Below are 10,384 nucleotides of genomic sequence, written 5' to 3'. Positions count from 1 at the left end.
GGACAAGAAGTAATTGGCTTAGCTTGCAGCAAGGGATATTTAGTTTGGGTATCAGGAAAAGCTTTCCGGGGCTATGGCTACACTAGAGAGCCTACAGGGGTAACAGCAAGCAGCTAATGACTGCAGAGATAACTGTGCTGCCAAGTGGCACCAGACTACAGCAGCAGCAGCATTGGTCAATGTCCTTCCCCTCTCATTTTCAGGGATGAGAGGTGAACACACCTCCGGATCTTTGCTGACCAAGGACAGCCAACCATGAGCGGGGTGCAGCGGAGGGAAAGGGAGTGGCGTGTTAAAGGGACTTTCGTTCGTCAGATTTTCTCTCCACACAATTGGAAACTGAGCCAGAAGATACTGCCCAATGCACTGCGAGGTGGGTGTTTGCTTAGGGTTACATGCTTTGGAATCATGGTTGTGGGTGTTTCTCAAAATTAATTCCAGGTTCCCTTTCCCTTGTAATAAAAGTTCTCTTTTGTCACACACAGATTAATTGCTTGCTAGTGGGGCAGTTATTGCCTTTTAGAAGTGCCCAGGGGTGGCGTTTAGTTTTCTCAAATTATTGGGTGGGGGCTGGAGCCAGCTCTGTTTTGTATTGTTAAGAGGAACCTCTAGATAGTGCTGCCAACTCCACCTGGTAGAAGGGTTACATGTACAAACAGAGCCTAATATGATGCTGCCCTGATGTTATCTGGTTAAAGAAAAGATGTCCTTAAGTAAATGACTTAATCTACCTTTTGCCTCAATTTCCCCAACTGTAAATTGGAGATAGTGTCTGCTTCCTTCATGCGCAGGGCTATCATGAGGCTAAAATCCATTGCTGACTGTGAGGCGCACAGATACTACTGTGATGAAGATCACATATGTGTGGAGATAGATGGAACCTATGAACCTTCTGTGCTTTATCCCCCTTGAATGTGTTTTTTATCATTTGTCTCTCCCCACCCCTCTCCCCACCCCATCTCACCCCCTGTCATGTAAGACATGATGAGAAATCTTACATGGCAGAACAGAAGCTCCGTGTCAGAGTTTATCCTGCTGGGATTCTCCAGCCAGCCCGGGATGCAGATGCTGTTCTTTTCGGTCTTCCTGGCCATCTACCTAGCCATCCTCTTTGGGAACAGCCTCATCTTTGCCCTTATCAGGATCGACTCTCGTCTCCACATGCCCATGTACTTTTTCCTGGCCAACCTCTCTTTCCTGGACATCAGCTACACCACCACCACTGTGCCGCAGATGCTGCTCCACCTCCTCTCCAAAAGGAAGAGCATCTCTTACACAGGCTGCATCATCCAGATGTACATCTTCCTCTTCCTGGGGATAACTGAGTGCATCCTCTATGCTGTGATGGCCTATGACCGGTACGTGGCCATTTGCCACCCGCATCATGAGCAGGTCGGTCTGTGTCAAAATGGCCGTCAGCTCTTGGGTGGGTGGTTTCTTCTTTGCCATGGTGCACACTGGCGTCACCATGAGGCTGCCCTACTGTGGCCCAGATGAGATCAACCACTTCTTCTGTGAGGTGCCAGCCATTTTGAAGCTGGCTTGTGAAGACACACGGGTCACTGAGGTGGTGCTTTTCGTGATGGGGGTGATACTGCTCATGACCCCGGTCTTCTTGATCCTGGTTTCTTACGTGTTCATCCTAGCGGCCATCTTGAGGATCTCCTCAGCGGAGGGGAGGTTCAAGGCCTTCTCCACCTGCACTGCACACATCACCATGGTTACACTCTTCTATGGTGCTGCCATGTTCATGTACATGCGTCCTGTCTCCAGCTACTCACCCGAGAGGGACAAATACTTCTCTTTGTTTTACAGTGTGGTGTCTGCCCTCCTGAATCCTCTCATCTACAGCCTGAGAAACAAGGATGTCAAAGGAGCTCTGGTCAAATTGATGGGTAAAAAATGACCTTTCCATCAAGGGGGAAGAAGAATTGTCATGTGGTTCAGGACTCCTGGGTTCTGGTCCCAGTTCTAGGATAGGAGTGGGGGATAGTGGTTACAGCCAGTAGGAGTAGAAGTCAGGACTCCTGGGTTCTTTTCCCAGCTTTTGGAGGGGAGAAGTGTCCAGTGGCTGGACCAGGGAGGAGTTGGGATTCAGGACTCCTGGGTTCTATTTACCATTCCAGGAGGGAATGGGGATCTAGTGAGTTAGAGCAGTGGGCACTAGGTATCATAACTCCTGATTTCTATCCCTCGCTGTGGCCCAGAATAACTGTGTGACACTGGGAAAGTAAGGCACAGAGAAAGGGAATGAGCTGTGTTCAAAACCCCGGACTCCCCCTGACTGCCTGCCATACTGCCTCTCAATTTTGAGTTGTTTAAGTTAATAGAGCTGCCCTGTTATACGTCAGGGAGCTAATGACAAGACATTTTAAGTGAAGGCTCCTTAACTATAGAAATCACTGCTCCATCCATTATGTTTGGACTGACATCCTTAGATGGTTTAAGGCAATACAAGGTGTATCTATTCCCTAAGGTGAAATTCATTCCTGTGTAAAGATCCAGCAGAAGACCTATGTGCCATGAAAGGACAGAATTTGCATTGTTTTAAAACTGGTGCAAACGCCTATGTGGACACATTTATGTTGGTTTATAAGGCAAATGTATACTAATAGAATGGTGTCAATACACAAAGTTGCAGAAGTAAATGCTTCATTAAATTATGTGCCAATCAGAGCTTAATTGAACTTAAACTCTCAAAATAGGATGTAAATGGTGCATAGGTATTTTCCTGGCCCTTTGCTTGGCTGTGAGTTTCAACCCAAATCTTTGGGAAGAGGTTGATTTTGTGGAGAATTAAGTGGGCCAGTTATTAGTAGGGCTGGATTGCATGGGCAGGGACACATTCATTAACAATCCAGTTTATGTTTGTTGGCTTGTATGTTTATGTTAAATATGCATATAGAGATAGAGACACTTTATATAAATAAAACTAATTAATTCATATTAATGACGAGCTCCAATAGGGATTTTTTTCATCCCTACACGTCAAAGCAGGTAACTATTATTAACCACCTTTTACAGTTGGGGAAATTAAGGCACAGGGCCTGCAGTGTCTAGCTCTAGGCAAATCCACCAACCAGTCATATAGCCAGGAATAGAACCCAGGGCTGTTGAGACTAAGTTCAGTGCTCAATACATTAGGGGACTTTTCAAGTATTTACCAGTGATTGAACAATTTTGATTTATTGCCACACTTACCAAATAATTCCATTTAAATTTTCTTCAAAATTGCTGATCTCCCTTCAAAGCTCTCCCCAGGCATGTCTGTTCTGCAGAGTTCACTTGAGTGACTGGCACCTGGGTCTGAGCACAATATGAAAAGTAAAATACAAATTTAAAAAATGTAAACGTGACCCATTTTTTTTTTCTTTTTCACAATTTACCATTTGGAACAAAGAAAAGAAGTGTGAAAGAGTATGGTTGACCTACTTTCTTACATATTTTATATATTCTACCTTTTGAAGAAGTAAAAAAAGCAAGGTAGGAACTTGGGGAAAAATGAAAATTCAAAATCTGAAAACAGAAAACAAAAATTTGGCAGGTTCCAAAAGTCAAAAGGAAATGATATTTTTAATTCCAAGTTTGGAATGTAGGACATTATTCAAAATTTGCAATTCATAACAGAGCACATATTCTCTTTCAAGAATATGAGTGCTAACAATAAAATAAAAAACATCAAATGTTTAGAAACTCAGGAAATGCAGTTTTAAAGTTGTGTTTCTCAAACAAGGCACCCAAACGGTCTAAATTCTGACCCACTAGAAATGCCTGCTGATTACATTCTCTTCTTTGTAGAAGATAAAATGTATGTATAACAGAAAATTGGCTTTGCTACTTGTTTAATATAAACTTGTCTCATGCTGAATGTACTGCAAGTTCACTGCACTAATCTTTGTTATTTACATGCATTTGCTCCACTTTCATGATCTGAATTATTGGCAGTATATGCAGCCAGTCTAGCTTTTCCTCATATGACATTTAGACAATCGGAAGCATAGCGCCAGAAGGTGTGATGCAATGAGGTACTTTGTGTCATGAGCACCTTGCAGGACAGATACTTTAATAAAGACTGGGTATTGTGTGCCTTTGTTATGCTGCTCATCTAAGCAATTTCTTGTATGCTGCATACTGTCAATGTCTGTGAGCTTGTCTATATGTACAGTGCTGCACCGGCTCAGCTGCATCGCTGTAACGCTTAGTGAAGATGCTAACTATGCTGACGGGTGACCTTCTCCCATATTCCACCTCCCTAGATTGACCAATTTAGGTTGGACATATTCCTGGAGGTTTCATCACATGACATAATCTTTAATTAAAGCTTCACCTTTAATTCCTGGAGACTCCAGGACAGACCCCGAGAGACAGTAGCTGTGTTGACAGGCGAAGTCCTCCCATAGACCTAGTGCAGTCTACACCAGGAGTTTGGTAGGTATAACTGCATCCACACCCCTGAGCAATGTGGTTATACTGAGGTAAATCCATATTGTAGACTAGGGCTAAGAAAAAGGCCGTAAAGCACCATGACCATTATTCAATTCAGCAAAAGTGGCGTAAAAGACTAGAGGACATGAGGAAATGGTGGGGAAAGTGAATGCTTTTCAAGGAAGAATAGAGGGCAGTCAGATTCAGATGTGTCTGATGGCAGATGAAAGGGGCAGGGCCTCCCAACACCCTGTCACAGCCGCACCAGGTCTCCCTCTGTGTCTCTTTACAGCAAGTTCAGCCAAGCCAGATGGAGGTATATTCTGGTTTCTGATTATTCTGGTCTCCAATCAGCTGTCCAACCTTGTCTCCTCCCTTTGCACTCAGTACATAGCCGTAAAAAGCACCGAAGGAAACTGAGGCACATGACTCACAAAAATATTGCCAACATTTCCACATTCATCACACACCCGTACTTCCCTTGTTCCCAAGTCCCAAGTGTCTGGAAGTTGTTGACTCCACCCAGAGCGAGCCTGGGACTGTGCTCAGCACATCCTACAATAATGCCGATGATTCAATGTGTCAGCAAATTCCCCATATTTCATCAGTCACACAACTAGGACTTCCTTGTAGGAACACCCACACTACCTTTGTTCCCAAATCACACGTACGCTGCACCTGGCCCCTGTTGTATTAATGACGATGGAATAAATGGGTCCGAAGAGCCAAAGGTGTTAACATGACCCTAAAACTGTCCAACATTAAACAGCTTTAAACAAGGTCTGGGGTTTGGTATATAAAGACCTTAGTTTGCTTAGCACCATGGCAAACACATCATTAAACAGCCTTTTGACTTTTTACAGCAGTATTGCAAAATATATTGTCTCAGCCAGCTAAGCCAGACTTTTTATAAACAGAAGACAAAAGATGGGTAGGAAAAAGAAGAAATGAGGTGGAGAAGATAAAGGACACACGGGAGTGAGGGTGGTCACGGGTCCACAGGATTGGTGCTACACCCCCAGCTTTGGAACAGTCTCTAGGAGGAACCCCTTCAGTATGCCAGACCCCAAAGGGTTCTCACTCCTCCCACACAGGGTAGGCCATGTGGCCTCATTAGCTTCTTGATAGAACCTCTGATCTTCAGCCCTCCTGCTTCCCCCGGTGAGCTCTGTACAGTGAGTCCAACGGAGACAGACTCCTCATCGAGACCTGTCCACTCTTTGGGGGTTAATGCACATCATCCAACATTTGCAGTGACACTCACACAGTGACACTCAAAACAGTTGAGTTTATTAATGAACTGGAACACAACCTAGGAAGTCCTTCGATTAATTAAGCCAGTGCTTAATTTGTGCCAAGGCTGAACATAAGAAGAACATAAGAACGGCCATACTTGGTCAGACCAAAGGTCCATCTAGCCCAATATCCTTTCTTTCGAGAGTGGCCAATGCTGGGTGCTTCAGAGGGAATGAACAGAACAGGGCAGTTATCAAGTGATCCATCCCTTGTCGCTCAGTCCCACCTTCTGGCAAACAGCGGCTAGGGACACCATCCCTGCTCATCCTGGCTAATAGCCATTGATGGACCTATCCCGCTAAGCTCTAGGCTTGGCAGTTCATATCCCCGGCTCCTCTGGCATTGCTGCATCAGTTATGAATGTAAAAAAATTGCATGCGTCCTGGCACCTCTTTCATTACATATGAAGCACTGATTAAAGCCTAGTCCATTCTGGTGAGCTCAGAGCCCAGACAAGCTGTAGAGAACCCCATTTTTCAAACTCTGTCTGTCTCTTCTTCTGACTTCCTTGGTCAGATCCAGGTGAGAGCCCCAACTCCTTCCAGCAGCCAACTCATCCTCTCACCTCACACCTTCACAGTTCTTGAACTGAGCTATGTTGTTCCATTTCCCTGCTGAGAGGTGGGAAAATCCATCTCCTTCTGGGTCCTTGGCTGCAAAGTGTCAATGTCCTGGTGACTGGCTTTGCCATTGTCTTCTCAGATTCTCCATTGGCAAGGTGTTGGCCTTGGCCAGTCCTTTGCAATGATTCTTTCAGTCTCAGACAGCTAGGCCTCATTCATACCTATGTCTCTTAGTCTGTCCTGAGAGTAAACCATCCCCCACCCCACGTGGTAACAATGCAAAACACAGGGGAAACTGAGACATGTCTAGGATTCATAAAAAAATATTACAGAAAATTTCCACTTTGTTGGTGGGGGAAACACAGGCTTACCTCACAGATCGTTTTCAGGACTTATCAGGAGCTGGTGGAGGTGGTGGTGTCATCTGGTCCCTCTCCCTAATCTGGTCTGGTCAGGACATCTCACAGGATCTGAATGACAATGGCCCAGTGATGTTACATCTTTCAATCAGCCAGCATCCCTGACCCCATCTTCTAATTTTCATCCCAATGTCTCTTTTTCTAAGGACCCCGAAGGCGAGTGATGGATGGAATAGCTGGTCCCCATTGTTATTTTGTCCATCAATTAGGCCTAATTTCTGACACACCAATTTTAGTTCATTGATTTCCTGTCCCAAATTTCTCTTGTTTACCAGAAATGATCTTAACACAGTCCTTGAGCTGTATCAGTATGCCTTTTCATTTGGACTAGTTCAGTCATTCCATCTCCCTTTTTGCACTGTTTCCCATCTACATATATGTGATTGGAACATTTTGTAAAGTTGTATTCACTTTTCCACAGTTGAGCTCACAGTCACCTTAAATGTGTAGGCGCATTTATTACAACACATCCCCATGTCAGTCTTGGCACATTACGTACAAAGGTATGCAAGACGATTTAAATAATTAGAGAGTAAGTAGAAGACAGTAATTGTTGAGAGCATCAAAGCCTTTAGTTCAATTGCTTGCAGTTCTCACAGTGCCACTGAATATACATAACACACATTCATCATTGTGCCCAGTTGCTTGCAGAAGCTGCAGCATGGACAAAAATATTGGCATGGAACTCAAACTGAGATGGAGCAGCAAATTAAAACTAGGATGGTCAAATTTGTTAACCCTCTGGAAAAAGAAAGGCTTGGTGAAAATGAAATTTATCATTTTTTACTAAATATTTCAACTTTTGGAAATTGGAAAATTTCAAAATGGAATGAAACAAAAATATCTTTTCATTTCCAATTGGCATTTTAAATATGTCAACATTTTTAATATTTCAAGAATTTAGATTAAATTCTCAGTTTGTTTTGGCTTTTAGAAACTAAAATTTTCAGTTTTCCGCCTTTGTTTTGATTGGATTTTAAATTTCTTGCTTGCTTGCTTCTCCCTCCCTCCAGGGAAAAATTGTGGAAAAAATACAAACAAGAGAGAGGGAAGGACAAAACCCAAATGTCTGGAAAACATTTTTTTAAAAAATATGAGAAAGTGGTGGAAATACATTTAGCATTTTCTTTTTATTAATTGGAAAAATGAAAAAGATTATTTTTTAAATAATAAGTTAAATAAGGTTTAAAAGACAACAAATTAAAAAAATGTTTTCTTATCTTTTCACTTGGAAAATAGTAAAGATGTAGATGTATTTTGACCTATTTTTTAAACATTTCCTTCCTTTTGAAAAAATGGAAAAAAAGAGAGAAAGGGGATTTTTTTTTTTTTTTGGTCAGTTTCCAAAATCCAAAACAAAATGATATTTTAATCAAAAATGTGGTACATTATTCAAAATTCACCATTCATGGTTCTTGCATATTACCTTTCAAGAACATTAGAGTGCAACATCAAACAAAATAAAACTTAGCGTGTGCCTTTGCTATGCTGCTTGTCTGAGCAGTAATTTGTATGGTGTGTACTGTGAATGTCTACAAAGAAGGCGGTAAAACACTACAATCACTATTCAGTTAAGTAGGCATGACTTGCAGGACAGAGAGGCTATGGGTGTAGGAGGAGATGGCAGGAAATGTGGGTGATTTCCAGGGAAGAATCATAGAGTTACAACATTTAAGGCCAGATGAGCCCACAAGATCAGCTTGTCTGACCTCCTGTATATCTCAGGCCACCAACACTACCCCGCCCCCGCACATTAAACCCCAGCAACCACAATGACACCCAAGTATTACAGCCCTCAGGAAACTAGACTATTATGGGCCACAGGCAAAGAGTAAAGGGACCAAGGTGCACCAATGCAAAGGCAGGGAAATGATTAAGTGAGATATACCCAAGTAATCCTGGGTTATGACCCACACCCATATGCTATCGAGGAAGGTGAAAAAACCCCAAGGTCACTGCCAACCTGACCTGGGGGAAAATTCCTTCCCAACCCCACATATGGCGACCAGTTAGACCTTGAGCCTGTTCACAAGAACCAGCCAGCTAAGCACCTGAGAGAGAGACAATGATCAGTGCCAACTCAGATCCTTCGTCTACTCAAGGCCTCATCTCCAGCCATGGCCCTCTCTGATTCTTCAGAGGAAGGAGATTTTTAAAAGTCCCTTCCTGACCCCTGCCAGTGGCCATCTGAAACCCTGAAGCATGAGCTTTGGGAATAGAAGACATAAACCAGAAGTGAGTCCTGGGTTTGCTGAGCCCTGCCTCCCACCATCACATGCAACCCCATCATACAACTGCACTCTTAAATTTGGCCAGCTTCACTTAAAACCAATTACATTGTTTGCCCCCACAACTCCTATTGGGAGGCTGTTCCAGAATCTCACCCCTTTGATGGTTAGAAACCTTCTTCTATTAGAAGTCTGCATTTCTTCATGATCAATTGATATGCATTTGTTCTTCATCATTTAGCTTAAATAACTCTTCATCTTCCCTGGTGTTTACCCTCCCGCCCCCCAAATATATATATACAGAGAGAGTAATCATGCCCTCTCAGCCCTCTTTTTGCTAGACTAAACAAGCCAAGCTCTTCCAGTCTTGTCTCATAAGATAGGCCTGCCATTCCCCTGATCATTCTAGTAAATCGTTTCTGCACCTGTTCTAGTTTAAGTTGAACATGGATGACTAGAAATATACACTATATTTCAAATGAGGTCTTGCCAGTGTTTTGTACAATGGCATTAATACCCCCCCCCCCCTCTCTCTCTCTCCTGGAAATGCCTCCTCTAATGCATCATAGGACCACATTTGCCTTTTCATAGCCACCTCACTGGTGGCTCACAGTCATCCTGTGATCAGTCCATGTACCCAGTCTCTCTCCTCCACTGTCACTTCCAACGGATGGTCTTATTATTAGGCTTAAGTGCATGAGCTCACACTTTGTACCACTTCTGTCACTCCAGTCTTCAGGGTCATCCAAATTTTCCTGTATAATAGTCCAATTCTCCTCTGTATTGATGATGCCTCCCAGTATGCATCATCAGCAAATTTCATTAGCACACTCCTACTTTTTGTGCCAGGTCATTAACAAAAATTTGGGATAAGATTGGTCCCAAGACAGATCCCTGAAGAACTCCACTAGTAACCTCCCTCCAGTCCAATAATTCATGTTTCAGCACAATCCGTTGACTTCTCCCCTTTAATCAATTCCTTATACTACTTACAATTCTTATACTAATCCCCATTTTCCCTAACTAATAATTTCCCATGTAGTACAGTGTCAAATGCTTTACTGATGTCCAAGTATGTTAGATCTACTAAAAAAGATTAGTTATTTTCTATCTATCTAAAAAAATTAGTTATTTTCTCAAAGAAAGAAATTAGGTTAGTCTACTTTTCGTAAACCCATGTTGCGTTACATCTCTTTACCTCTGTGAATTTAATTATTCTTTCCTTCACAGTTGGACCTTCAAAATTGCATACTACTGAGCTCAGACTAACAGGTCTGCAATTGTCTAGATCTTTTTTCCCCTTTTCTTAAATATAGGCACAGTGTTAGCTATTGTCCAGTCATAAGATACAACCCCCGAATAGATAGATTTATTAAAAATCCTTGCTACCAGACTCATGTGCCAGTTCTTTCAGTATTCCAACATGGAAATTAACCATTGCCCTCAATTTGAG

General features: G+C 42.7%; 1 pseudogene; it reads left to right on the top strand.

Annotated features, from left to right (window-relative positions):
* Positions 1-984: 984 nt before the first annotated feature.
* LOC117887201 lies at positions 985-1,906 on the top strand (annotated as a pseudogene).
* The last annotated feature ends 8,478 nt before the right edge of the window (positions 1,907-10,384 follow it).

This window comes from Trachemys scripta, chromosome 14, assembly GCF_013100865.1.
Source record: "Trachemys scripta elegans isolate TJP31775 chromosome 14, CAS_Tse_1.0, whole genome shotgun sequence".
NCBI lineage: Eukaryota > Metazoa > Chordata > Testudines > Emydidae > Trachemys > Trachemys scripta.
This window is presented reverse-complemented; position numbering and strand designations above follow the sequence as displayed.